Raw genomic sequence first — 27,719 nt, 5'->3', positions numbered from 1 at the left:
AGAGGGGGAAGGAAGAGTGACAAAGAGAGGGGAGAGAGAGAGAGAGAGAGAGAGAGGAGAAGAGATGAAATGGAGAACAAAGTTGGGAAGATAGATAACAGAGAGAAAGAAATGGAAGAAAAGAAGAAAGAAGTGTGAGATGGGTTGCAGAGAGAGAAGGAGAGACGGCGACAGTGACAGAGAGAGTGAGAGAAGGAGAGATGAAATGGAGTACAAAGTTGCAACGTGCTCGGCTTAGGACATCAGTACAGCATGAGATACCTCAGGGTAAAGTTCTTTTTAATACACATATATAGACAGGAAACAACGTGGATAGCTTATAAATGACATATACTAAATATCGTTATATTCTGGGATCATCAATATTATACATTGATAATGTTCGACATGTTTCTTCATTAACATATGCCGGTTGCTATTTGATAATCTTCTTATCGATATATATATATATATATATATATATATATATATATATATATATATATATATATATATATATTGAATTTTTTTTTACATGAATATGGCTTCTACGCCGAATGATTAAATATCTCCTTTCTCAGAAACAGGATCTCTGTTTATACAGGAACATGGACTTCTACTTATCTGCAGGTACATAATAATAGACTTCTGCTTCTACAGGAACACAGACTTCTATTTCCACAGGAATATAGACATTTGCTTCCGCAGGAATATAAACTTCTGCTTCTACAGGAACATGGACTTCTGCCTTCTTCGCAGGTATACAATAATAGATATCTGCTTCTACAGGAACGAGTTCTTCTTCTTCTCCGCAGGAACATAAACTTCTGGTTCTACAGGAACATGGATTTCTGCTTCTCCGCAGGTATACAATAATAGACATCTGCTTCTACAGGGAACATGGACTTCTATTTCCACATAAATATAGACTTCTGCTTCCGCAGAAACATAAACTTCTGCTTCTACAGAAACATGGACTTCTGCTTCTCCGCAGGTATACAATACTAGACATCTGCTTCTACAGGAAAAAGCACTTCTACTTCTCCGCAGGTATACAATAATAGACATCTGCTTCTACAGAAACATGGACTTCTATTTCCACATAAATATAGACTTCTGCTTCCGCAGGAACATAAACTTCCGCTTCTCCGCAGGTATACAGTACTAGACACTTCTACAGGAACAAGGACTTCTGCTTCTCAGCAGGTATACAATAATAGACATCTGCTTCTACAGGAAGATGGACTTCTGATTCCCCGCAGGTATAATTGGATTTCTTCTATTTGCAATAATACAGACTTCTGTTTCTCCGCAGGTATACAGTAATTGGAGAAAGATCTATCTGATTCGCCCCTTCCGGGTTGCTGTATGAAGAACTGCGACTCCACTAACTATAAACCAATGTGGGGACAACTCGGGTTCGTGTCAAGCACGTGCGTCAGCCGAACCCTGTGCTACATATTAAATGCGCAAAGCGTAGTGTTTGAGGGCTACCCAAAGAAATGACGCCACCGCTGGAAACCAACTTAATTCTTAACAAGACCTTTCTCGTTATGAAAGACGAAAGACAAAGAAAGAAATAATCGTGGAAAGATGAGAGACGAAAGACAAAAATTGAAATCGGTCCTCAACCTTCTTTGATTTTCTATACATATCGTAAGTGTACTTGTCAACTCTCTTTCACATTTTCCTCCTTTCTTATAATTCATTGTTGCACATTCGGCTTGATTCAATTACTTCTTGCAATTATCTAACTTCTTATCTTTGTTTTAATCATCATTTACAACTTTCTACTTGTTAAAATTAGTTTTATTCTTTGTCACTGGTGCTGCCATCTGTTATTGTCTAAGTCAAACATTTTCCCTTTATCGCTCCTATGGGCACGTAACAGAGTACTGAGTTGGAAGGAGAGCTAATTAATTGTGTGTGTGAGAGAAATGGAATAAAATAAGAAGGGAGAGATAGGTAGTGACAAAGAGGTAGGGACCGTGAGAGTGATAGAGAGTGGGAGAGGGCGAATGAGTGAGAGATGACATGGAGTACAGAGTAAAGTTAGAAAGAAAGATACTTGTGAGAGAAAGAGAGAGAAAACCAAGAGGAGAAGAAGGAAGTGATAGACAGGGACGGTGAGAGTGACAGAGTGAGAAAGACAGTGAGAGGATGAGAGAAGAGAGAGGGAGCAATGTTACAGGGTTAGCAGTTTGATACTAAAAACTGCTCCATTACAGTTACATTACGTTGCATACACTGCCTGAATTAGACCTATCAAAAACCAAACTTCTTAAAGCAACAGCCCTTTGCAGTACTTGGGGTTACCAAGTGACGTTTCATTGGATGGAGCGTAGTCTGTTCATCGAGTCCCATCGCCGCTGTTGTCTGGCTTTTGCGACCGAAGTCCAACTACGTCTGGATGCCGGATCAACACCAGTTCTAGCACTTAGCAAAACCAGATTTAGGGGGGGGACCTCTGTTCTGATCCATCATCATCGTAGCGATCAATTTGAAGAGATAGAAAAGCAAGAGCTTCGAGATCGTTGTGTGCTTTAACAAGGTTTACGCTAGAGAGTTAAACGTTCTATTTGACCAGTCCGAGAACTTTATGACCGCACATCATACCCAAGTATCGAGTAGCCACGCAGCAAAATCATAAAACTGGAATTAGACAAAAATGGAGAAAACTGCAAAAAATTTGCCTTCTTCTAATTGGCAGGGAAGAAGCGAATTTCGATTGGCTTTGCAATTTGTGCATAATGTCGCATGAAGTCGCCGAAGCAGAAAATTGCCGGGATATCTAGTAAAGGCGGTCTCGTACAACGTCACACAGAATCCAGTCTTAGTGCTAGCAATTTGCTACCCATGAATATACATAGCTGGGATCTTCCGGTTCCTTAGTGTTGCCAACCTACATATCGAAAAAGTCACTGAAATTGAATATTCATTATTACTGATTGAAATTCACCATGGAGACCATGGGGAAACGAATTCTGACGTAAAAAAATATATTAGTTCCAATTTTCTCCACCAGGTCGGAATGTGGAGCTTAAAACTGGTGCACAGTGAACAATACCTGGGAAACGCTTCGTGAGACCATTGATCCCACTGTCTCATGGTTCCAAAGCTTCATTCTCGTTGACGGACATGAACACTGCTGTTTCAACGTAAAATCAAATTACTGGTTGCTGTTACTGCAGCGTCTCAGTGCCACCTGGTGGTGAATATTTTAACTACTTTTTTCGTCGGCATGCGCTTCCTTAATTGTCTCCATAACCTCTCTACCAAGTTTCGATCCAGTACTTCGAAAGGGCTCCAGGGAGGGCTCAGAGTAGAGGAATTTTAATTCTCAGCGCCACATTTCCACCTGGTGGTGTAAATTTGAACAATGTTTTTCTTTCCTTCCGCATTTGCTTACCCATGGTCGCCATAGCCTCTACACAAAGTTTCAGTGTAATATGTTGCTTCGGAAGGGCTCCAGAGGGCTCTGAATAGGGCAAATTTAATTCTGGACACCCTGTACACAAATGTAGCTAACAATCTCGTACGCGTAGCCAAAACAATTTAAAATATTTTGAATAGCTTTAAGTCTATGTAATGCTCATGTTAACTCTGTCCCAGGAGTGTGTGGAGCAACGCCGCACATAAAGGTCGAGAAAGCGAGTGGGCGCTGGTGTAAACTGTTGGTAGCTGAGGTCCGTGTTGCCCACTTCACGCAATCTCTTCGCCTCTCGCGTATTCATTAGCTGAGCACCCTCGTGTCACCACCTGCGCAGAGGATTTGTTTCGTTTCCTTTCTCCACAGAATCCTGGACCCAATGTACACTAAACGACACGGGGCATACAATTAAAATTGAGACTGTTTCTCTCCGGAAATCGAAGTTGAAACATAAGGATTACAAGTCAACAGCGTTAGCCACTACCCTATCGAATTCATGCACTAAAACCAGATACATATACTGCAGGTTGGATACACTGATTGCATCAAGAGATGTCCAAGAAAGCCACGGTCAATTAAAATGCATGCAAGGCTGCGGTGGACCGCTGGAAATCAATCCCGACATCTTTGGTCATGAATAACCAAAGACTGACCGCTGTGATGCCAGCGACATCTACAAGGAAAAGTCCTCCCAAACTTCGGAGCGTGTTCGAACTTGCTTCAACTTGACCTGAAATACCGGCTGGGAAAACAGAATAATGCCGTGAGGTTGCTAAACGGGAAGAATTGCAATTAGAAACTTGTCCGTTGCGTCATCTGACGGTTGATTTCCTTAATGGCGTAACAATCTATAAAATCATTGGAAATGTTTAAGTACTAGAATGTATAAAAAAGTAAGGTGAATTCTCGATTTATTGAAAAACGTGCATAGAAAAAATATGAAACTGTAGTATGTTTGACAGATGGTATGATACTAAAATTCGACATAGGAACCACTGCCTTGGTGGGCATATCGTGTGAGGTGGGTCAGGGAAATGCCCATTCGATGGTATTTTTGGTCCTCACTCAGATTTTTGGGCACCCAGCGCACACACACTTTCCTGAAGCCAAGTTGGTCATGGACGATACTCCTCACTGAACCATATGAGATGTTCAATGCATCAGCAATGTCATGCAACCTGACTCTTCTGTCTTCACGAATCATTGCATCCACATCTCACACATTGCTGTCGGTGATGGACGTTGCTGGTCTGCCACTTCTGTCATCCTCTGTCACACTACTCCTACCACTTGCAAACGAGTTACACCACACATACACTTGTTTCTGCGACGTAACACTCTCTCCATAGACCTACAACAATTCTCGATGAATTTCAAATGGTTTCTTTCGCTTGACCCATAAAAAACTAATAACACTGCGCACCTCATCCTTGGAGTAATGTTCAAGTCGTTGCGCCATCTTTGAATTGCTCTAGGTACCAGACGGGTTGACGTAGAAGACTGTAATTGCCGTCAGACTTGCATCACCTTGGTATCTGACACATACAAAAAATTTAATTAGCTACACAAAAAACTGTGGGTTTTACAGATAAATTCACCTTACATTTTTTATACAACCTTGTACAAAGAACCCCCAATCCCAGATATTTAGCCATCACCTTTCCAGACAGGAATTAGCTAGAAACATCTAAGGAATGCCTTGCCAGACATTGCCGAGCTTCCTTGATCGCCATTGTTGTAAACAGGTGTAAACAAACGAAATCAAGGAAGAAACTACAGGGAACAGAGTAAATTCGATTGGAAAAAATGTCTGGGAGGACGTGGTTCAGTGGTCAGTTTAGATTCAACATTGAGAGTAGGGTTACAACCATTAGATGGAGAGAGGGAGAAATACGATTGGAGGAAGAACATAAAGGGAGTCGCGAGTCAGACTCTTTGTACAGTCACGATCATAATTACTCACCGTGGGAAGTCCATCACCAAGCAGAGACAGGTGTACATTTCCTTTTACCATGTTGATCCAATCTTTGGGGGTTCAAAACTCAAGTATTGTGTTTTGCCATTTATATGTGTGTAGTTAGTACCTCTCGAACCTTACCATCAAGCTTACCATGAATAGCGAGTTGCTCCATAATCGAGGATGAATGATCCGTGAGCTACATCAACCCAGTCCGATCCCACATACCGAAGGGTATGTTACGAATTTACACATTGATTAAAAGTTTGCAGCCATATTCCCACTGAGTTGTTGGGTCTGGTATTGGATGGCAGTATTTGACATTAATTTCACACGGGCAGCAGTCGCCGACGGTCTGTGAAAGCGATTCATGGGCTCCAAACGGGCGACTATACAGAGTTCGTCACTATTCGGCTATTTCCGTGAAGTGTGCAAAGATAGTCGAAGCAAGCATCGGTTATTTCCGTAAGTAAACGAGGGCAGACGAAGCAAGCATCGGTTATTTCCGAAAGTGAACGAGGGCAGACGAGGCAATCATCGGTTATTCCCGAAAGTGAACGAAGATAGACGAAGCAATCATCGGTTATTCCCGAAAGTGAACGAAGATAGACGAAGCAATCATAGGTTATTTCCGTAAATAAACAGCCAAAGCAAGCAATTCGACTTGTAGAGATTGTCGAAAAAGGCGGTAAGAAGGCTGTAGGTTGTGTAGAAATGCACACGACACGATGTAGTCTAAACATGAACGTAATATGATCGCAACTCAATAACGTATGTAGAAATTTTTCTTGAATGTACAGTATCAGCATGTACTTACAGTCTTAGTTTTAGACTTGTTTGTAAGTGCACTTGCATGGCAACAGTACAATGCCTACTCAACGGGATTGAATCAAGAACCCTTTGAGTTTTCCTCACAGACTTTAGACATTTACATCACGAAGACTATATGTCCAATATGTACAGAAAAGAAGTGTAAACAAACGATTGTGAGTAGATCATTATTTTGATCCAACATCAATGACACGACTTTCTGAAAATTCAGTGTATTCTACGCTTAGAAACAATGAAATATTATATAAACATATGATAGGGCACGGAACTTAAGGAGATACGTAATCAAGGCTTTCTTTCTCTCCTACTACATCATCATATACCGCGTAGAGAAAAGCATCTTATAACAACACTTACGAACTCGGAATCAATTCCTATATGAGCTAGTGACCGTAAGGCGATGAAACACCTGATCGGCTTATAAATGGGCCTGGAACACAGCCTCAGGTTAATAGGCTCGCTTGCTATAACACAGCTTCCACATCAAAGGATAGATATCCTCCCTTGGGAACTATAATGCAACAAGGATTGCAATCTAACAGGCACGAGCAAATGCATTCCAATTAGACTGGTGGGGGGGAGGTCAATCATGTCTATTACAATCATGTGGAAGTTTCTGCTCGGTAACAGCGCCCAATCCACATGCATGTAGTTGGGGTGTCTACGGGATATATCACACAAGGGTTTTATTATTGGTTAAACAGAGAAAATAAGTAACTCTCTTGAATACCTAAACTCAAAGGTTTATGAGGGTAGGAACATAAGTCTTCCATCTGTCCGTATCCTGAGAAAGATCATTCCACGATTGGCCATCCTTGTCAATATTCTGTAAGTCGATCTTAGAAACTACATAAGAACAAGGTATATCAACAATGCACAGCAGTAAAAAGGATACAAAAGGTAAAGTAGCACAGTGCCATGGTGGTAGGGCTTCACACATTCTCAATCTAGGCCATTATGGAGGTGATGTGATCAGTACCACCCTCCGTCCGCCTTTAAACCCTAGCGTTTCCACAAAGTAACCATTGATTTGAGGCTGGGCGAGCGTCGGAGCCGCTTTATGTGGAGACAAGGCCGGAAGAATTCCGACCTCAGATCATCCACCCGCGTCTCTCGCGTGGCAGTCAGACGCCTACAGACTAGACTAATGCAGCTCAGTTCGCTGTGTTACCTTGCGTGGGTAAGAGACTACCAGATAAAGCTTCTCAAAGTTTATTTTTACTTCATTTTATGCTTAAATAGGCTAATCGTGACTGGATCTGCAGTTCAAGGTACGATCTGAACCATTGTCCTCGGTGTCTGAACGCATTAAGTGGTGGACTATCGATCTTGGGTTCAAGTCCTGGCCTAGGCATGGGTGTTCATCTAGTCCACTCATCCGCATCGTCGCGATTAGATAAAAGTGGCAAAAATGCTACGTAAAAAAATAAAATTTGAACCACTGTTTAGAGTGCCTCCACCAGGGATCGAAACCGGATCAATAAATTACATGGCGACGACGTTACACTATGCCATCTGGGAGGTAGAGGTAGTACTACACTATCTCCACGGAGGCTGCTGAGCAACGCCGCGCATAACGGTATAGAAGGGGAGAAAGCGAGAGGGCGGAGCGAGCTGCGACTTTCTGCAAACGTCGGGTAGCTGCAGTTGCGTTTTCTCCTCCATGCAATACGTTTCTCCTCTCAGGCGTACATTGGTCGATTCGTCTTGAGTCACTACTTGCGCAGATGACTTGTTTTCGTTTGCTTGCTGCACAGACTCCTTGGACAGAGTACAAAGGCAGATAAAATTTGACGGAAGACTAAAGATGAGTGTAATGATCTAATATTATTTCCCGGCCTATTTGCTTGTTAGTAACATTCAAAAATCAACATCACATGGCTTCTCGTAAGAAGAGAAATGCCTTATGAAATGCAAGACTGTAGATAAAAACAATACTATAACGAGGCTGTTCGTTCTTCTGTTTATAATCTTGCAATCTCCATGGAACCCACTTAAGTTATCCTCCTGTTGCCTAGTAATGGAGTGAGATTTGAACCGGAGATAACTCCCCATCTCCTCAGAGGCCTTGTGCGTTGGAAGAATTTAGCTGAAGTTTTGTCCTTGTGAAGAAGAAGTTTTGGAAATCCATCAAGCAACTTGAGAAGAGCATTTGTTTCGGATACGCAACACCATAAACAGGAAGAGTCGCTAATAACTTATTAAACTTTGTAATGGAAAAGTTTTCACAATTTCTCTTGAAGATAAAACATACCCGGGGTAATAAGAATCCCTTCTGCCCGTGGGAATACAATTACAATCTAGGGTGCACTATGTTTCCAGATGCTGTGTTAGATTGTCTTTAAATCAGAAGTTAGAAAGATTTGGAAGTAAGTTGCGTTCAGCGAAATACTCTTGCGGTTGGAAACGCTGACGGGTAAACAACATTCCTGACGAGACGCTTCAAGGTCGAAAACTCTTCATTATCAGTTTTTAATTAAATAACGCGAGGCGAGATGAGAATGCGGAGGGAAAATAAAGCCAAGGACAAAAAACGATGGCAAGGAAATTACATCATTTTCTTACGAGGTGGAAGATCAGATCTTGCTCTGGAGAAATCACTTTTAAGCGCAGCATCCCGTCGCCTGGGTAATCCTATTGAGGCTGCAGGATGAACGTGTAAGAGCAATTAATCACTTTTAATATCCCGCTCTAATCTCTACATAGTGATCTGTGACATCCTGGAGTCTTGCTCCGATTAGAATGCAATCTCCATCAGGTTGAGTACATTTGCGAATTAGTTATGCTCGTTGCAAGTTGTGTTCCTCTTCCTCTACCTTCATCCAGCTTATGTGATAATGAAACCTTACTACGACACACATCTCCAAAGCGTATAGAGAATATTCTATCGTTGTCGACCCCCATTTCCCAGAAGCCATGTCTTAAGTTACGGAAAAAGAAATGCAGCAATTTGAGAGTTCAGTATACTCCTCATATCTCAACCCCATATAGTGTGCTTGGAAAGACTTCTATCTGAGAGGTCGCTGCTGACAAGTACAATCCTGGATGTAAAGGAAAAAGGAAAATTGCGAAGTGATGATTAGGACCAAGGACGAATAAGAATATTAAGAGGAAAACCCGTAGAATAGAAGACCGATAGGTGAAGGATATTGATGAAGATAAGAGCTAGAGGAGGATTGAAGACTGAATGTGGAGGAGGGCAAGGGTCAGCAGATGGGAGGAATACAGAGAGAATGAGAATGGAAGAATGAGATTAAAGAGAGAACTATAGTAGAACAAAGAAATTAAAGAGATAATTAGTGTGGAAGAAGTAGATTAAAGAGAGAATTATAGTGGAAGAAAGAGATAAAAGAGATTATAGAGTGGAAGAAAGAGATTAAAGAGAGAATTATAGTGGAAGAAAGAGATTAAAGAGAGAATTAGAGTGGAAGAAAGAGATTAAAGAGAGAATTAGAGTGCAAAAAAGAGATTAAAGAGAGAATTAGAGTGCACGAAAGAGATCAAAGGGAGAATTATAGAATGGAAGAAAGAGATTAAATAGAGAATTAGAGTGGAAGAAAGAGATTAAAGAGATAATTAGTGTGGAAGAAGTAAATCAAAGAGAGAATTATAGTGGAAGAAAGAGATAAAAGAGATAATTATAGAGTGGAAGAAAGAGATTAAAGAGAGAATTAGAGTGGAAGAAAGAGATCAAAGAGAATTATAGTGGAAGAAAGAGATTAAAGAGATAATTATAGAGTAAAAGAAAGAGATTAAAGAGAGAATTAGAGTGAAAAAAGAGATTAAAGAGAGAATTAGAGTGCACGAAAGAGATCAGAGAGAGAATTAGAGTGGAAGAAAGATATTAAAGAGAGGATTAGAGTGCACGAAAGAGATCAAAGAGAGAATTAGAGTGGAAGAAAGAGATTAAAGAGATAATTATAGATTGGAAGAAAGAGATTAAAGAGAGAATTAGAGTGGAAGAAAGAGATTTAAGAGAGAATTAGAGTGGAAGAAAGAGATTAAAGAGAGAATTAAAGTGCACGAAAGAGATCAAAGAGAGAATTAGAGTGGAAGAAAGAGATTAAAGAGAGAATTAGAGTGGAAGAAAGAGATTAAAAAGAGAATTTGAGTGAAAGAAAGATTAAAGAACTAACTAGAGTGGAAGAAAGAGATTAAAGAGAAAACTAGAGTAGAAGAAAGACAGAATTAGAGTGGAAGAAAGAGAGAATTAGAGTGGATGAAAGAGAAAAAGAGATAATTAGAGTGGAAGAAAGTGTAGAATCGAGAATTAGAGTGGAAGAAAGAGAGAAAAGTGAGAATTAGAGTAGAAGAAAGAGAGAAAAGCGAGAATTAGGGAAGAAAGAGATAATTTGAGTTAAAGAAAGAGAGAAAAGAGAGAATTAAGGAGGAAGAAAGTGAGAATTAGGGTGGAAGAAAGAGTGAATTAGGGTGGAAGAATGAGAGAATTAGGATGAAAGAAAGAGAGAAAAGAGAGAATTAGAGTGCAAGAAAGAGATAAATAAAAAAGGAGAGATGGGGACAAAGAGAGAGCGAATGGGAAAAGAAGAGGGAAGGAGAGAAAGGAAGAAAAGGGGTAAAGAAATAAAGAAGAGTAGAAAGAAAGAAGAGGACGGGAGACACGAGAGAAAGAATGTGTACAAAGAGCATAATATATGTGACAGATAACGCCTAATATGGTTACATAATTTGGAAACCACTGAAAAATCCTCTAAGCATAAACTGCGTTGTCAAAAGTGACAGGACACTTGAAATCTTGAGAAGGCAGATTTTTACAACTCCCGTGTCACTTAACTTCCACGATGCTCTCACCTATCCGTCGCTGTTAAACTAGTGGAACAGATTTGCGACGTTAATTAAGAGAATCAACCAAATGCAATTTCAGTGTAGATAACTGAATCAGGTGGATACTGATTGTTAAGTGATTTTCACTCAGCTAATTTTTTAGCGCCTGTACTTACGCAACGTGCTCATCTACAAGGTTAATTGGGTTGCGTACCCACCAGGATATTGCACAAACATTTCTCGCAATTTGATTTTCTCGTAAGTAGATGAAACATAGCAGATGGTTGGAAACGAAAACACGACCATTATTAAATTTAAAGGTTCAGGGTTCGATTCTATCAACAAATGACTCGTTTCCTACATAAAAGTATATCTCATTATTCCCTCATTTGAATTAAAGGTGACATAACAAAGTTAGGTACATTTGCAACACACAAACGCACGCATACTACACAATCAACAATCGTTTCTCCTGTATAACGTGATGTAATGTTATCGCCCTGTAATCAAAGGGTTCTATGTTTGATCTCCGGTCTTAATACATTAGGAGTAGATTCGGTTTCAAATTTAAAAGGTAGTTCCGCCGGCCGCCGTGGCGGAGTGGTTAGCATATCGCGCTACAACGCCAGGGGTCCCGGGTTCGAATCCTGACCTGGGCATGGATGTTTGTGAGTGTCCATTCATGAATTTCATCATATCATCACTCATCTTTGCAAATTAGCCAAACGTGGCACAAAAAGCAATGTAAAATAAAGCAAATCAATCAATAAATCAATTCAAAGTAGTTGCGGTTAGCTTATCTGAGTATAAAGTGGAGATGTAACAAACTGACAAGTTCGGTCACAATTAGCCTGTCTAAACATAAAATGGATTTACAACAAACTTTGAACATCGGCCTGATCCCAATTAGCATACCTGAACATAAAGTTGGCTTAAAATAAACTTTAAAGCATAGGCCCTGTCCCGATTAGCCTATCTGAACATAAAGTAAAGTTAAAACAAACTTAGACTAGAAACAATCCCTCTATTTGTCACATGGCCGACCTCCATTGCGGAGAGATTAGCACAGCACGCTATGACGCGAGGTGTCCCGGGTTCGAATCCCGGCCTGGGAATGGGTGTTCTTTGCGAGTGTCGTTTTATTAATGTCATCACATCATCACCCATCCTCATCGTCGCGATTAGCCAAAGTGGCATAAAACCGAAGTAAAATTAACCAAATCAATCAACCAGTCAATCTACTGGTGGCCTATTCGTCACTATCTCCATGTTGCAGTATTTGCAAGTAACGAAGTAAAACCTAAGAATACAGAAAGCAAGAAGTTCTCACCTGACACCTGATGGCACCTGGTCGGTGTCTGCTTAGTCTGAAAGGAAGAAAGGTTTAAATGTTAGTTACTTTCGGACAAGTAAACACCAAATGGTGAAACCAATGTGTATATATGACAGAAGAATCACTTATAATGTACAGGGTTGTTATGATGTAAGAGTACATTTCCGAGGCTTTGCTGAATTTAATTGAGACAGACTAAGGATTCAAATTATGATTTATTCTTGTTTTAAGGACCTTGTCGCCTTTATTAAGGTAGAAATTCTGATAGAGAAAGCACAGAATGAAAAAGAGGAATGAGTCTGAGGAAGAGAAAAGAGAATGATAAAACGAAAATAGAAGAATGAGACTGAGGAAAAAAGAACAAAAGAAATACAATGATGGACAGGAAGGAAAGAGAATAATATGAATACGGAAAAATAAAAGATAGAAAGGAAATATAATGAGGGAAAAGGAAGAAGATAGAAGTGGGAAAAGAAGGAAAGTAAATAAATTGAATGCTGAAGAAGGAAAAACTATGTAATGAGGGAAAAGGAAGAAAAGGAATGCGAACGAGAGAAAGAAAAAGACAATGTGAGAAAAGGAAGGAAAGATAAGAATATGAATGCGGGAGAAGAAAAGGGGGCAAAGTATGAAGGAGAAGAAAGAAGAAAATGTATACGGAAAAAGGAGAAGAAATACAATGAAGGAAAAGAAGAAAATTAACACGGAAGAAAGAAAGAAAAGAAATACAATGAAGGAAAAGGAAGGAAAGGGAAGAAATAAACGCGGAAGAAGAAAAAGAAGAGAAATAACACTAGGAAAGAAAATTAAAACGGAAGAAATAGAGAGAAGAATGAAAATAATTTTATTTTTAGCACTATTCTTATTGTAAGTATTTGCGCAATGCGCTTAAGCGTTATGTAAAACGTTCGGGCGCCCCTGCTTCTAAATTTCACTTACAGTTTAGATGTCACTCATGTCTTATCGTAACGATCTGGTGCAAAGTACAAAGAACCCCCAATCCCAGATATTTAGCCATCACCTTTCCAGACAGAAAATAGCTAGAAACATGTAAGGAATGCCTTGTCAGACATTGCCTAGCTTCCTTGATCGCCATTTTTGTAAACAGGTGTAAACAATCAATCAAGGAAGAAACTACAGGTAACTGAGTCGGCATTATTGAGTAAATTCGATTGGAATAAATGTCTGGAAGGACGGGGGTGAGTGGTCAGTCAAACGAGTAGTGAGTTATGAGGTATAGCAGAGGGGGGGGGGGGGAGAGAGAGAGAGAGAGGAGCACGAGTTGGGGAGACCGTGTTGAGGGGTGTCGCAAGTCAGACTCTTTTGTATGGTCCCTACCATAACCTCTCTTCGCAGATCTTCAGCTGCTGTGCAGAGACAGGTATACCTTTCCAACAGCCATGTTGATCCAGTCTTTGGGAGTTTAAAACTCGTGTGTTGTGTTTTACCATTCGTATGTGAGTTAGTACCTCTCGCACCTTACCATCAAGCTTACCATGAATAGCGCGAGTTGCTTCATAATCGAGGATGAATGATCAGTGAACTACATCAACCCAGTTCGATCCGACATACCGAAGGGTTTGCTACGTGGGTCGTTAAATATATAAGTTTCCGTATGCTGTATTTTTTTTATTTTTAAGATACATTAGAAAACTATACATACATGTGTAGGAGGATCCTTCGTCACTTCTCCACATAATCCCCATAGAGATTCAGGCATTTGTCCCACCGTTACACCAATTTGTCCATACCCTTTGCAAGAAAATCAGGGCTCTGGCTATTGAGCACTATTCTCACATTCCGCTACACTTCTTCATCTGTTTCGAAACGGTAACCTTGCAATTCAGACTTTAACACCGGAAAGAGATGGAAATCACTCTGCGCTAAATCGGGGCTGTATGGAGGGTGGGGCAGCCGTTCCCACCCCAATTCTTTAATTTTGTGTTGTGTTTGCACTGCTGAGTGGGTGCGAGCGTTATCGTCAAGAAGAATGACACCAGCTGACAGGAGACCTAGTCGCTTATGTCGAATTGCGTTTTTCAGTTTATCCAATGTTTGTTTTCCGAACAAGCATTTACTTTTCGCCCTTGAGCGCATGCGCCTTCACGTCTGATAACGAATCGATTGTTGTTCCTTGTAGACGAAGGATGGCGCTTGTCAACCATGTGCTTCTTTTTAATGGCATTGCTTTATACAATATCTTATAGCACAGGGAAACTTATATATTGAACATCCCTAGTAGGTGGTGATAATTGCGGGTTTTAGCACGTTATTTCTTCTCGTAACGGCCCAGTCAGTATGTTACATTATGATGTATTCACATAATACTCATAACATGTGTTGCCGGTAGATTACAAGTATGGGAGAGCCTTACACACTGAACAAGAATGATACTTATCTGCACTCCATGCTCTTTTTTATTACTCACAATTATTACCAGCGGCTATAACTAGGTTAAGGACTCATTTCTAAGATCACGCTGCCATCGTGATAAGAAACAGCTCCTTAAAGCATAGCCCCCCACGCTAGCGATGCCATGTTACCAGTTGTGGCGCACACTGTAATGAACGTGGATTGCCTCGCTTATTGTCTTGGCGAAACAAGCATCTTGAGAACTCGACGGTTACTGTCATGAGAGGTAATAAAATCGGGCTGCGGACGGGACGAATATGTCCCGCGGGACGGAAGATGAGGCGGGGACTGTCTGAGTAAATTTCTCAAGCGCGCCCTGGCGTCGAAAGCAACACTCCACGGGTCCCAAGCCATTCTGCGACAATTAACGCGAAACACCTTCGAATCCGTGGAAACATCTGGCGCTAGAGGACGATGGTGGGCTCAAGGCCACCGTAAAATAGTCAGATCACCTAAATAGACAAAGTTTCAGAATCATTTAAGTAGACTAGCAATCACACATAGAGAGAAGGATAAAGAAAATAAGAGGGAAACTGATAAATAGCTAAAGAAACGAAAAAAGAGAGAGAGAGAGAGAGACATTTTACTTCGCTTCTCTGCCACTTCTAGCTAATTATGAAGATGGGGATGAACATGATAAGATGAAATTGATGGAAGGGCAATCACAAGAAAAGAGAAGGATAGATAAAAAAGATAATGAAAGAAGTAAGGAAATGAGAGAAACAGAGGAAGACAAATATTATTATAACTTTTCATAAATCTGACTGCACCACTGAATTCCTGGTGAAATTCTAGCCCAAAACCATACTCAACATGCCCCCTTCCATTTAAAGAAATGAAGTTGGATCCAAGATGGCGGACGTTGTCATGACATGCACCAAAAAGTTTCCCCCTAGGCCTAACATATTACTACCATGACCAATTGCTGCAATCTACATTCCCTTTCATTTTAAGGGGTGGTCAGGGACTCTTGACTCACCCTGCATATCTGAAAAACTGAAGAAGACATCAATAGAAAGAGGGATATAAGAAAAATTGATTTGATTTATTTTCCTTCACTTTTCTGCCACTTTAAGGCTAGTCGCGAAGATGGGTGTGAAAATGACAAGATGAGATTTATGAAACGATACTGGCTATAAATCCACACTACAGACCAGGGTGTACTGCGTGGAAAAGAGGTTGTCTCTAGAAAAGGTCACTTCTTACACCAATAGCAAGAAAAAGAGAAACAGAATGGAATAGAAAAAAGAGATAATGTTGGCAGAAGGAAACAGAGGCTCATGAAAATATTGTCCACGCTTGAGCTCATCAGAAAGAAAGTATTTTCCATCGCCCGTGTAGAGCAGAAGTTTGTAACAGTTTAAATTGCGCTCTAAGGCATCGAGATTAGTTCATTTAGCAGCCGCAGAAAGCGCTAGTGCTTCCCATTGGCTGATGAAATTGAAAAGGCGCCGTGTTCACTGTTAATAGGCTTATCCACGTTGCTCGTAAAAGGAATATTTGTCACTTTATAAACACAATAGTATACCCATCTGGAATACCTTGAAATAGATATGTTAAGATGTTATCTCACTGGACTCTCGCATAGGAATGATTAGCGCTCATCTCTTTTAATGTGAACGTTCTCTGTGGAAGTGCCAACATTTCTGTGTTGACTCAGGATGGTGAAGATAACCGGAGGGCGACTTGAAAACAAGAAGTTGAGGAATGGGCTAGAGAACTAGTTAACAATGGTGGCGGAATTCGACGCGCTGACCACGCGTTCCTCATTGGAATGACCCAGACTGGTCCTTAAAAGGGCCGTTGTACCATAGAGTTTAGTTTTAGTCATTGACCGCTTCGTTTGTGAACAACCAACCTTCTGTAAACAATATCAGATAAGCAGAATTATCGCAACGCTGGTCTCATTTTCGAATCGCCGCACTGTGTATTGTTGCTCAATGCTTTATTGTTTATCTGAACTGTTTTGTGTTTCCCTCTCACCCTTCGGCATCCACGTCAGCTATATTGTTCCGGTGCTTAGCATCTCGAGCGCCATCTAGTAAAGGAAACTGTTACGAGTGAGAGATTCGCTGTTTGGAAACACATTTTCCTTTGTTTGATCCTTGTCCTGAGGGCGATACTTTCTTTCTCCATCCAGTCTCAGTAATTGGAATAAAAAGCATGATCAAACAGTTCTTCAAAAGTAATCAAACCGAGGCTAACGGCTCCCTTCAGCGTGATTCGCAGCCGCTGACGGAAAGCGTTAAACCCCTTCCAAGCAAACAATTTGAACAATGCAATGTAAAGGCTGGAGCTTCAAGGCGGAAGTTAAGAAAGGCGAGAGAGAGGCTGGTGATCCGTTCGTAGCGAACGGATCGGCAAACGGTTCGAAAACTCGTTCGTGTATTTCACTTACAAGGGAGGTTATCTAAGTGTCCCCCTCCGATTTCCATGAAACTTGGCAGTTGTATAAACGGGCCCAAAGAAAGACATACGTTTTTTTTTTGTTTCGGCTAAAAAACGTTTTTAGGGGGCTAACAACCCCCCTCAAATGTCAAGATGAGGAGAAATTGAATTAGGGATCTGACCCCTGTGTGCCCCTCCGATTTGCATGAAACTTGGCAGGTGTATAGAGGGGCCGAAAGGAAGAAATACGTGTTTTTTTTGTTTCGGCTAAAAAACTGTTTTAGGGGGCAACCCCCCCTCAAATGTTAAGATGAGGAGAAATTGAATTAGGGATCTGACCCCGAAACCACGTAAATAAGGCATAGGAAGAACACGCACATAAAATTGGAACAAACACAGCACATAACTCTAGAATTGTCGGTACCAAACGCAAGTGTTATCGTGAAGGACGATGGCGGCTGAAGTTCTGTGCTAATAGTACTGGCAGATACACACGTGGGACACTTGAGATATGAAGTGCATATCACTGGTAAATACCTCTGTGCTGTGTGTGTTCCAGTTATACTCGTATGTGCGTGTTCTTCCTATGCCATATTTACGTGGTTTCGGGGTCAGATCCCTAATTCAATTTCTCCTCATCTTGACATTTGAGGGGGGTTTTGCCCCCTAAAACAGTTTTCTAGCCGAAACAAAAAAAACGCGCATTTCTTCCTTTGGGCCCCTCTATACACCTGCCAAGTTTCATGGAAATCGTATGGGGACACTTAGATAACCTCCCTTGTTAGTATACACGATTGGTTCTAAAAGTATGTTTTTCCTCATATAGACCCTACAATATCAACATGGGCCCAAAAGGGGGTCGCGACCCCGCTGAAGTAAGGATACACTACTTTTCCTTCCCCTTTTATCTTTATGTGGTATTTTTTCTTGTTATTGTAGATGTTTTTCTTCCTTCTTGTCTTTGTACGTCTTCATATTGCCCATATTTCCTTTGTCATTTCTTTTGATCTCCCATTTCTAGATTCTCAAAAGTGAAACATAAAAAATGTTCTTAAAAATGTTCCGGGCCACTGCACTTTTGCGGCGGAGTGGTTACGACAGCGCGCTACGACGTCAAGGATCTTGGGTTTGAATCCCGGCCTGGCTAGGGGTGTACTTTGTGAGAGTCTCTTTATCAATTTCATCATATCATCACTCATCCTCATCTTCGCGATTAGCCTTAGATGGCAGAAAAAATCAATCAATTTATCACCGAACCAAGCCCTGGCTTCTTTTGTTTAAGAGAGGCATTTGCACATAGATAAGTGATATTGATATTAGGTCTGTTGCCTTTAAAAACACTGACGTCGACGGTTCTCAAATTTGCCGATTAAACTTTATGTAGAACATATCTTATGTGTATCAACTCATAAGGTTGTAAGTATCCCCTATGGCGCACTGGTAACGCAATAACATTGTAAGCAAGGGGTTACAGGTTCAATCCCACTATAAACTGTAGTAAACTGTTGGCCGCATAAAGTGGACTCTCAGCTTATAAGGTTATTATAAAATGGCCAAACACCTATTGAAACTGACATATACGAGGGTCGTCCAGGAAAAAAGGAACGCTTTGGTATTAAACACAAACGACAAATAGTGTGTGTAAAACATTTATGATATAGAAACTACATACCTTAATATTCGCCATACCCATTCAAGCACTTATAGCGTGATACCAGTTTGTGAATACCATCATTGACTCTGTTACCGCCAATGTATTCAACCATGTAGTGAAAGCGTGTCTGAGTTCATGAGCCGTGGCAAAGTGCTATCCGGAAAGAAGGGACATTCGGCTATAGCACACAGCACACTCCACCATCAGAGGCCTTACAGACAAAGATCGATTAAGCAATTTAGGCTGACCGACGTTTCACCTTAGACATTCTTTTCCTGCAATTTCACGACCTCTTGTATACGAAATCGTTGCAGTACAAGAAAATCTGTGCCAGAAGGGTCCTTCGACTACTGACTGAGAAGCACACTGTCACTACATGGTTGGATACATTGGCGGCAACCGAGTACAATGATGGTTTCAACGAACTGGCATCACGCTATGATAAGTGTATGAATGGGTATGGTGAATAAGTGTTAAGTAGAGTATGGTATGTAGTATCTGCACACGCCATTTGACGTTTCTGCTTTACACGAAAACATTTTTTTTTCTTGATGACCCACACTACTTTAGATTCAGAGATTCAAGTTGAAAGTTTTCATTAAATGGAAGAGAATCAAGCATGTATTTCTGAAAGTACTTGAATAAATGGACACAACCATATACTTGGTAGTAAAAACATTTTTTTATTTGTAGCTGTCAGCAACGTTTAAACCTGTCTCCGTCCCTCTTTGCAGATGAGCGGAACTAAAATATAAATTTTACATTACAGAATTTTGGGAGACGCAAACGCGACTAAAATACATACAACGGAAGTGAAGAGGCAAAAATGCAGAGAAACATAAAGAAGGGAAACAAATGACCAATATACCCAAAAACTAAAAATGCGAAAAAAGTGCAAAAATTAAAAACATTGCTTTTTTCTGAGAAAAACAGACCACTATTATGTTAAGCATTGTCTCCAATCTCTTTAAAATGAAAAGAGCACAGGATGGGAATTATTCTAGCAATGTATCTTGATGTAGTAGCTCTGGAGTTCACCCAGTCTTTAATAAATTTATACCTGAGGAGTATAGGCGACCGGTGTGTGGTTCTGATCTCATCTCCTCCACAATTTCCTCCATCTTCCTTTACGGAATGGATATCTTACCTCTTATCCTAATTCTAACAAGTGTTGTGCGAAGATTGTCAATCAATAGCTTTCGAATCTTAATGCGATACAATAGCATTTAATTCAGAAGAATACAGAGCTCAATTAACAAGTGCTTGTTCAGAGAGTCAATCATAAAATCCTCTTAGTAGGTTTCTTGCATTGACGAGATTCACTCGATCGGTTCAATCGCTGCTCCAGATGAGGTGTTCATTGTGACCTGTTCTTTCGTAAAACAGCTCCTCTCTGGAAAGCTCGATGAAGCTTGAAACGGGTGGAAATTAAAAGTGTGGGGGAGGATTGCATTTGGAGAGAAACTTCCCGGCTGGTCTCTTCCGAAGAATTCATCAAATCTGTTGCTCCCGGACGGATTCGCGCTGGTCCAATTTCACGCCAGTTCAACTCCCTGTTCATGTGAATGTTCGCTCTGGATTCAGTAATTTTGTTAGAAAACTCAGAAAATTTAGCCAGAGCTTGTAACTATTTATTAATTCCACTGTTTACATAAGTAAAATATGGTTTGGCTTACCTTATTGACAATTGACCATATTTTACATATGGTTTTTGTATATGTATCTTTATCATAAGTCCACTAACTCTTTCTGACTTCACTGAACGTCACGATTAGCAAAAGGTGGAATTTTACCAGCTGTCTCTCATTCTACTCAGCATGAAAGGTTACTATTGAACTTAATAACTACGTATTGTTTCAGATCCTCAAAAGTAAACTTATGCCACGAGAATACTTTTATACTCTGAAAACACTCTCTCCACATCAACTAACGATTCTCCCACAACCGGTAGAGAAAGATTGATATTACGCGCATTAGCACTGCACTGCATTATCACCTGTTCTATATAGCAGGGGCATTTCCAGAGAGATGTGACTCACCTGTGAACAAAAATAACAAACCGGTCTTGACTACGAAGAACACCTGACAAATGAATAATTTTCTGAATTGCTCCAAACAAAGGAAACTACAAATTTTCGGACAGAAACAGTACAATATGCATTTGTAAGAAAAAAATCGGTAAAATATGCAATATATCCTGAAGACACTGAACATATGCATTAGTATGTGCTATATGCAAAATGCATAACTATTCGAAGCATAGTTATCACTCGCATACGTTTCTTCCCGTGTGGACTTCCTTCCAGTCCGTGGTGGTGTCAGAAAAAGATCAGTGGAGAAGTAGAGAGGAGCAGGGATGATTTCGGATTAGCGTACACAAATTTGGGATTGTAGAGGATTTACACAGTGTGCCCGTTAAGTAATGAGACAGTCGTTATCAAATGAAATGGAAACAACATATTTGAACAGTGCCTGCTCAAAGTACATTCTTCCTGCATCAATACAGCAGTTGGAACGCTTGGCCAACATCTGCAAGTCTTCATGTGGTATGAACGTCACAACCTGTTGGATGGTCCTGTGTTAATCAAAACTGCATAATTTCAGCAGCAGCTTCACTTTCGGGAACGGGAAATAATCACAGGGCGATACATCTGGAGGGTAGGCAGAATGATTCAACACACTCACTTGTTTTTGGACTAGGAATATCTAGACAACCACTGCTCGCTGGTACTGTGATAAGCCAGTTTCAGAATACTGAGGTTGGACACGATCAGTTCTCTTTCATAATCATTCAAAACACTACGATGGTAACAGCCAGCTACTGTTTCACCCTTTGCAACAAATACATGATGAATAACGCACTTGCTGTCTTTAAGAACACATTGTTTTCACCTTTAATTTTTGGAGCTGCTTGCCTTTTGGTAAACTTAGTGACTTCCATTCTGAAATTTGTCCTTTCGTTGGAAGACCGTAGCAAATAAGCTGTGTGTGATCCTCCACAGCAATGGAACTCAAGAATTATTAATTCCCGCAAGCATTTTTCCGAATGTCTTTCATGAAACATGATGTTCAGTCGATGGTCCATGGCTTTACACCTTCCTCACGACATGGCAGCATTATTCCCAGCATGCCCATCGCAAGCTCATGAGCATTTGCAAGGTTTTATATAATGGAACATGTTACGTCACAGATAGAATGCACACGTGGGACAACATCAAATCAGTCTCATTACTGTGTATTTATCTAGTTCTTCATTTTCCCTGAGGGCAGGCTAATAGACCCGGGGCGTCCGCTACTTTGCCCCACATTGAAGAATAAATCCGAACTTTCCGGTTCCAAATAAAGCATGGGTTCAAAGCTGATCTCCAAGCAGAGGCAGTGGTAACGGCTTAGCCTTAGTAATTACATAATGTGAAAACCCACGCCGAGCTCTAAAAGAGGATACTTTGTTCATAAGGCGATTTGTGGCAGTTCAATACGAACTAGGATGCTTGATGGAAGTTACGTTTGCTCATGGCGGGGATTTAGCAATGTAGTCAGTATCATTCCTTGACCAAAAAGTCTGGACATATAGGTAATGACACTAATCACAGATATGATAATGAGCCGTCTCAGTGACCGAATGCGTTATCTGGTCGATGCACTATCTCGCCACAGAATGTTCCAAGTTCGAGTCCCGGCGACATTCCTGACAGTCCCTTCTTCATCATCATCATCATCGGTGTGATGAGCGTAAAGTAGCAGAAAAGTAACGTAGAGGTAAGTCACCAAAACCGACATAGCATTTTGTTTTTTACTCTTAACTCGCAGCAGCAGGGAAGGAATTTTCCGATGTGGAATACATCAATTTGTACATCAATTCCATGCCCAACAACAACAGTTTGTTCCGCAAAATAGTTTTTTCACTTCAGGTGCAATTATGCCATCTGAGGGAATGGGTTCCTAAACAGACATGCCTGTTTAAATATGGAATTAAATTACAAAGCAACATAAACAAATATATGTAAATGTTTTTTTACTAACAAATAAAGCAATTTCTTTAACCATCATGAAACAAATACAATTTCTTTGGACTATTTAGCCCTCAATGACATGTCATTTACAGAAAACAGACGCCTAGGTCATGTTCTGCACCTGCACATTGAAAATGAGCCCAAGATTGCGCATGATGCACATTATCCATTCTTCACCACTGGCATCTTCAGCATAAAGTCCTACACCAAAATACATTCAGCATCTTGGATATCTTCATCTCTCGCAACGGTTTAGGGAACCCAATTATTGACGTATGTCAGTACGACGCTATCAATAACAATAACCTAAAAAATTTACAAACACCACATCTTCACAACTGAAAGAAACACATGTTCGGAATCGTTATTCTATCTACAATCACCTGATAAAACTGTAAAACTTTACTCATCCTTCCAGTATAAATAGTATAGTGTTATGCACAGACAAAAGAAGGTATTGAAATCACCCAAGAACAAAAATCTCTCCCTACAAAAAGAAAACCGCCAGCAGCGCTCGTTTCACTGGTCGCACATTATCTTGGAAGCCTAAAGAATAGTTACCCTCTTACCGCAAAGGGAAAGGACTTCTCGGCTGTGAAATAGTGGTTTGTCGGTTTAGGAGCCCTATGTCAGTTTTGTTGACTTTCCTCTAAATGGTGGGGAAAGTCTGTATATTCAAACCCTAAGTGGTGCTTGATTTTCTGCCTGTTTCTTCAGTCCAAGAATTGGTTTACAACTTTTCATCCCGTAATCGTCACATCGGTGCGTCAGATAACAAAGCCAATGAAAGCAGAGACGAACCATCGGACACAAAACTCAAAAACTCACATTTGAAGAACATATTACAGGCACGACAAAAAAGGCTACGCGTCTCTTAGGTTTACTGTATCGTTTCACCGAAATTAGTGACATCTCAGCCATCACCTTGTACTTCAAATCATTCATCTCCCCAATAATAGAATACTGCTCTTCAGTCTGGTCCATGGCATGTCCCACTTAGCTCTCCAGAATCGATTCTGTTCTTACCTTTTTCCTTGCTATAGTTCGTTACAGGGTTTCCTCATTACGCAATTTTTCAACACCACCTTTCTAAACTTACAGACTCCCTATCAGCGCCGTTTACTGAATGATTTTAAATATCTTTACAAAATTGTCAATGGCAGAATCCGTTGCAACACGCTCCTCCAGGAATTCCACTTTCGAGTGCCTATGCGCTCAACACGCAACACACATCTCTTTTACACAAAAAAGCCTAGACTGGAAATTCAAAAAAGATCGCTCTTCGACAGACTTCCCACTCAATATAACGACCTCCCATCAAATGCTGATGTATTTTCCAAAGAGTACGCCTTTCGGTCAACCATCAGAACATATGTTGCTAATTAATATTTAATTGTGCTATCTTGACTTATTTATATTAATATTTTGTCTTATTTTGTTATTTTTATTTTTTGTTCTTTTCATTGTTACTGATTTCAGTGTAAAATGGCTACGTGCTGTATCTGAAATTTTCTCAATAAATAAATAAATAAATTTTGAAAGTCAGTATTTCGCAACACTCTAGTAAATTTTCTCCAAGTGTAATATTTCGACTGTAATGCACAAATCACAACAACTAATGTGCTAACTTTCATTTTTTCAGACCGGAAGAATGTTTGCTAAACTCACGAGGAGAAAATGTTTCGTAAATTTGGAATCTTCATTGTTACGTACATCCAAGAGCATTCAGTACATTCTTATCTTGAACCAAAAACTGCAGTTCACCTACTAATAAATTATTTTAAGTACCGGTAATACCGGCACAATTTAGAAATAACTTCACATAATGTTTGCTCTCCACTTAATAAAAATGGCTTAAATCTGCGACGATTATGCGGGAAAATACGGTAATGTCATTGTAAATTAATTATGGTGTTTACAATAGCCCAGTCTACTTCGCTGCACTTCTTGACAGTTTGCATTCACGCGTCTATTATAGTTGGTTACACGGTGCAACACCGACTCGTCTACTTCCTTCCTGCACCAAGTGCACTACGTTCTGGAGGGGTGTGTGGTCACGTGGTGCGTGCTAACTAATCGAATGAACTTTTAAAGTAGCAGACAGGCATTTGTTGAACTTTAACACGGCTATTCGTCTATTTAGTTGAACGTCATTTCCTTGCACGAACCTGAGACCGGAATACACCTACACTACACCTAAACGTACAGCGAAGAAAACAGGTGGTTGGGCAGAATTGCGCTGGTGCCACATGTGGGAAAAGCAAAGCGAGAGCGGGACAGAAGTCGCTGCTTCTCGCGTACTGCGTGGCAACGTCAACCTTGCTGCGTTGCCTAGTTCGAGCGTCAGGCCCCAGAAATGGAGTCCAACATCTACACGTCGGACTGCCCTTAAACCTCCAAACACAGGGAGTTGTGCTCCGACGTGGCAACAGCGCGAACTTCTGCCACCCGCCTAATTTCATGGCCGTGCCTTTAGTGTCCAAAAGTATAGCAAACGAGACGGAGCTAATTTTCATAATTTGACACTAGATAATCATTTAGAGTGCGCGTCAAATCTCCTGCATATGGCGATAGCCAATAGCAGCGCACTGCAGCGGTGCCATGTCTCGCACGGAAAAGAGACAGCGTGTTTGAGCGAAACGCCTTGTCACGGAGAGCACGGAACTAGGAAACGCCGCACGTCTGTGATTCGCTGGTGCTGTTCAGCCGTTCAAGGCCATATGCAGGAGATTTGACGCGCACTCTAGTTACAAAACCCGTCTCCCTACAACGTTGTTGCTGAAATAATGAAACTTATGCATTTCGTGTAATTTCAAGACTTCCACAACGTCGCACTGTGTTTTTGCACCCTGGAAAAGTATTGGCTGGTATCGATTATAACATTCCAATCAATACTTTCCGAAACCTTTATCGATATCAGTTCAGGCCTAGTCATTACATTATCTTATTCCATCACTAACTATCCCTGGAAATGAATTGATTACAGTTCAATCACTTCCCTGAAACTCCTGCTAACATTATTCTAACTTCATCGAGGATTTGCATCTGATTCTCAGTTCATTCCAATCCCACTCAGTTTTCCATGGAATCAATTCTAATTGACTCTTTTCGTGATCCGTTCGATTCATTTGAATATAATCCTTTAGTTCTTATCTCTACTTTCTTCAACTTCCTCGACACTGTTCCCTTTCTTCGCGCTATACGTCTCTGCTTCTCAGCGCCAAAGAGACTTTATCACTTATTTCAAGACATATCTTTCCGTCGGAGCAGTAAAATTAATTCAAATTCCCCAAAAAGAGCGACGTGAGGTACATGTTTCCAATAAGGCTTATGGCCAATTGAACCACGAGAAAACTCTACACAATTTGTTACTATATATGCCAGATGTTGTTTCCACTTTTATAGATATGTTTCCAACTTTTGTGTCTTTTCTGAAGGTATTTTTATTGCCGGCAATTCCTCTGTGTTGTATCTGGAGCGAGGAACAGTATCCAGAAAAACTGGAACAAGCATCTGTCCGTAAGGGAAGCCGCATGTGTTTTCGTGCGTAAAAAAATCACCTAACAAGAAAGATGTGGAAAACTTGTCAAAGTATTTTGTATCGATTTTCATTTCACTGAGTGCCTTGGGACGGGCCGATCTTTGTTGCGGAGTGGTTACCAGAGCTACTCATCCTCATCGTCGCGAATAGCCAAAAGTGGCAGAAAAGTGGCGCTAAACAACAAAAATCAAAGCCTTGGTACTGAGAGAACTTGACATACTTCTAAGGAAACTCGATGCACTATTGGTGCAATAACGGGTACAGCTTTTTACAAATCTAAATGCATCAAATTTAATTTATGCGGCAGAAACGCATCATTTGATGCATTAAAGTGTTTATTTTGACCTTTGTCAAAAATCAGGTTTACATCGTCTGATCGCTTACACCGCCATTTTCGCGATGGGATTTCGGGTTATCGCAGTCGAAACACGAACGAAAGGTCATCTTTCCAGTTGGTTACCAGCTCGGGCTGCAAACCGCTCGATCCCTTTCGGAATATATAACTACCGGTAATACGTTGCTAGCGTGACACAATCATGTACTACCAGGTGTTTTGCCCGCAATTATGGCACATGGCCTGTGTGACGTCATAAATCCAAGATGGCTGACACTTCATGCACTAACAAAGAAAATCGATCATAACTCATTTAAGACAGGTTTCTGACAAATTTGTATAAAGACATGTTTTATTCAGAATTGACAAATAAAACAAAATTGATTCCTACAGTTTTTTGTATCTCGTACTGTTATGGAGATATAGAGTCATTCGGGGTGAAGTCGGTAGTGGGGCGAAGTCGGTAACGCGAAGCGTATGGAGAACTGGCAACATCACAGTGTATTCAGGGACTGAACGAACTCTTGTTTTGGCACCAGTTAGTCATACTCTGTCAGCCAGGGAGGAAACGAGGAACGAAGAACACACAGCAAGCAAACCACGAGGCTTTCTTGTTTTGAAGGTGTCTCATTCGCGCTCTTTGTCATCTCGCTTATAAATTTCCAACTCGATAACCTAAGGCGTAGAATGTGTTTCGTTAACTATTCTGGTTTGCGTATTATTACAAATGGTAAGGTAAGGTTTGTGTGTATAGTGTAGAAAGTAAGTACCGTGTTGCTTGCTAAACTGATAGTAAATTGGTACAAAACGAAGAACTACACTATATGGGGTGAAGCCGGCACTATTGTGTGGGGTGAAGTCGGTACTTCCTTGCACATGGAAAATATAGAGCTTGCAGCTACTGGTATATTTCCACTGAACAGGCTGGCCATAAGCGATGACAAAATTATTGACGTCTCTTTAACTGAGGCGCGTAATGAAGAAACAAGGAGAACGAACTGTGAACAGCCAAGACAGGATTCGGATGTCACGACTGGAGTGAAGGAGATTCTACCTTCACCC

General features: G+C 40.7%; 1 protein-coding gene across 2 annotated transcripts in view; it reads right to left on the bottom strand.

Moving 5' to 3' along the window:
* The window catches only part of LOC145981994 (putative G-protein coupled receptor 139), an 826,163-nt gene that overhangs the window by 136,962 nt on the left and 661,482 nt on the right, over positions 1-27,719 (bottom strand). For both annotated transcript variants that reach the window (XM_083115523.1, XM_083115524.1), the window contains one exon: positions 12,313-12,349. The gene's annotated coding sequence lies outside the window, so the exon portion shown is untranslated. The remainder of the gene's footprint in view (positions 1-12,312; positions 12,350-27,719) is intronic.

Source organism: Lepisma saccharinum, chromosome 30 (assembly GCF_977018435.1).
Source record: "Lepisma saccharinum chromosome 30, izLepSacc3.1, whole genome shotgun sequence".
NCBI classification, from domain to species: Eukaryota; Metazoa; Arthropoda; class Insecta; order Zygentoma; family Lepismatidae; genus Lepisma; species Lepisma saccharinum.
Note: the sequence above shows the minus strand (reverse complement) of the source record. Positions and strands in the feature narration are given on the sequence as shown.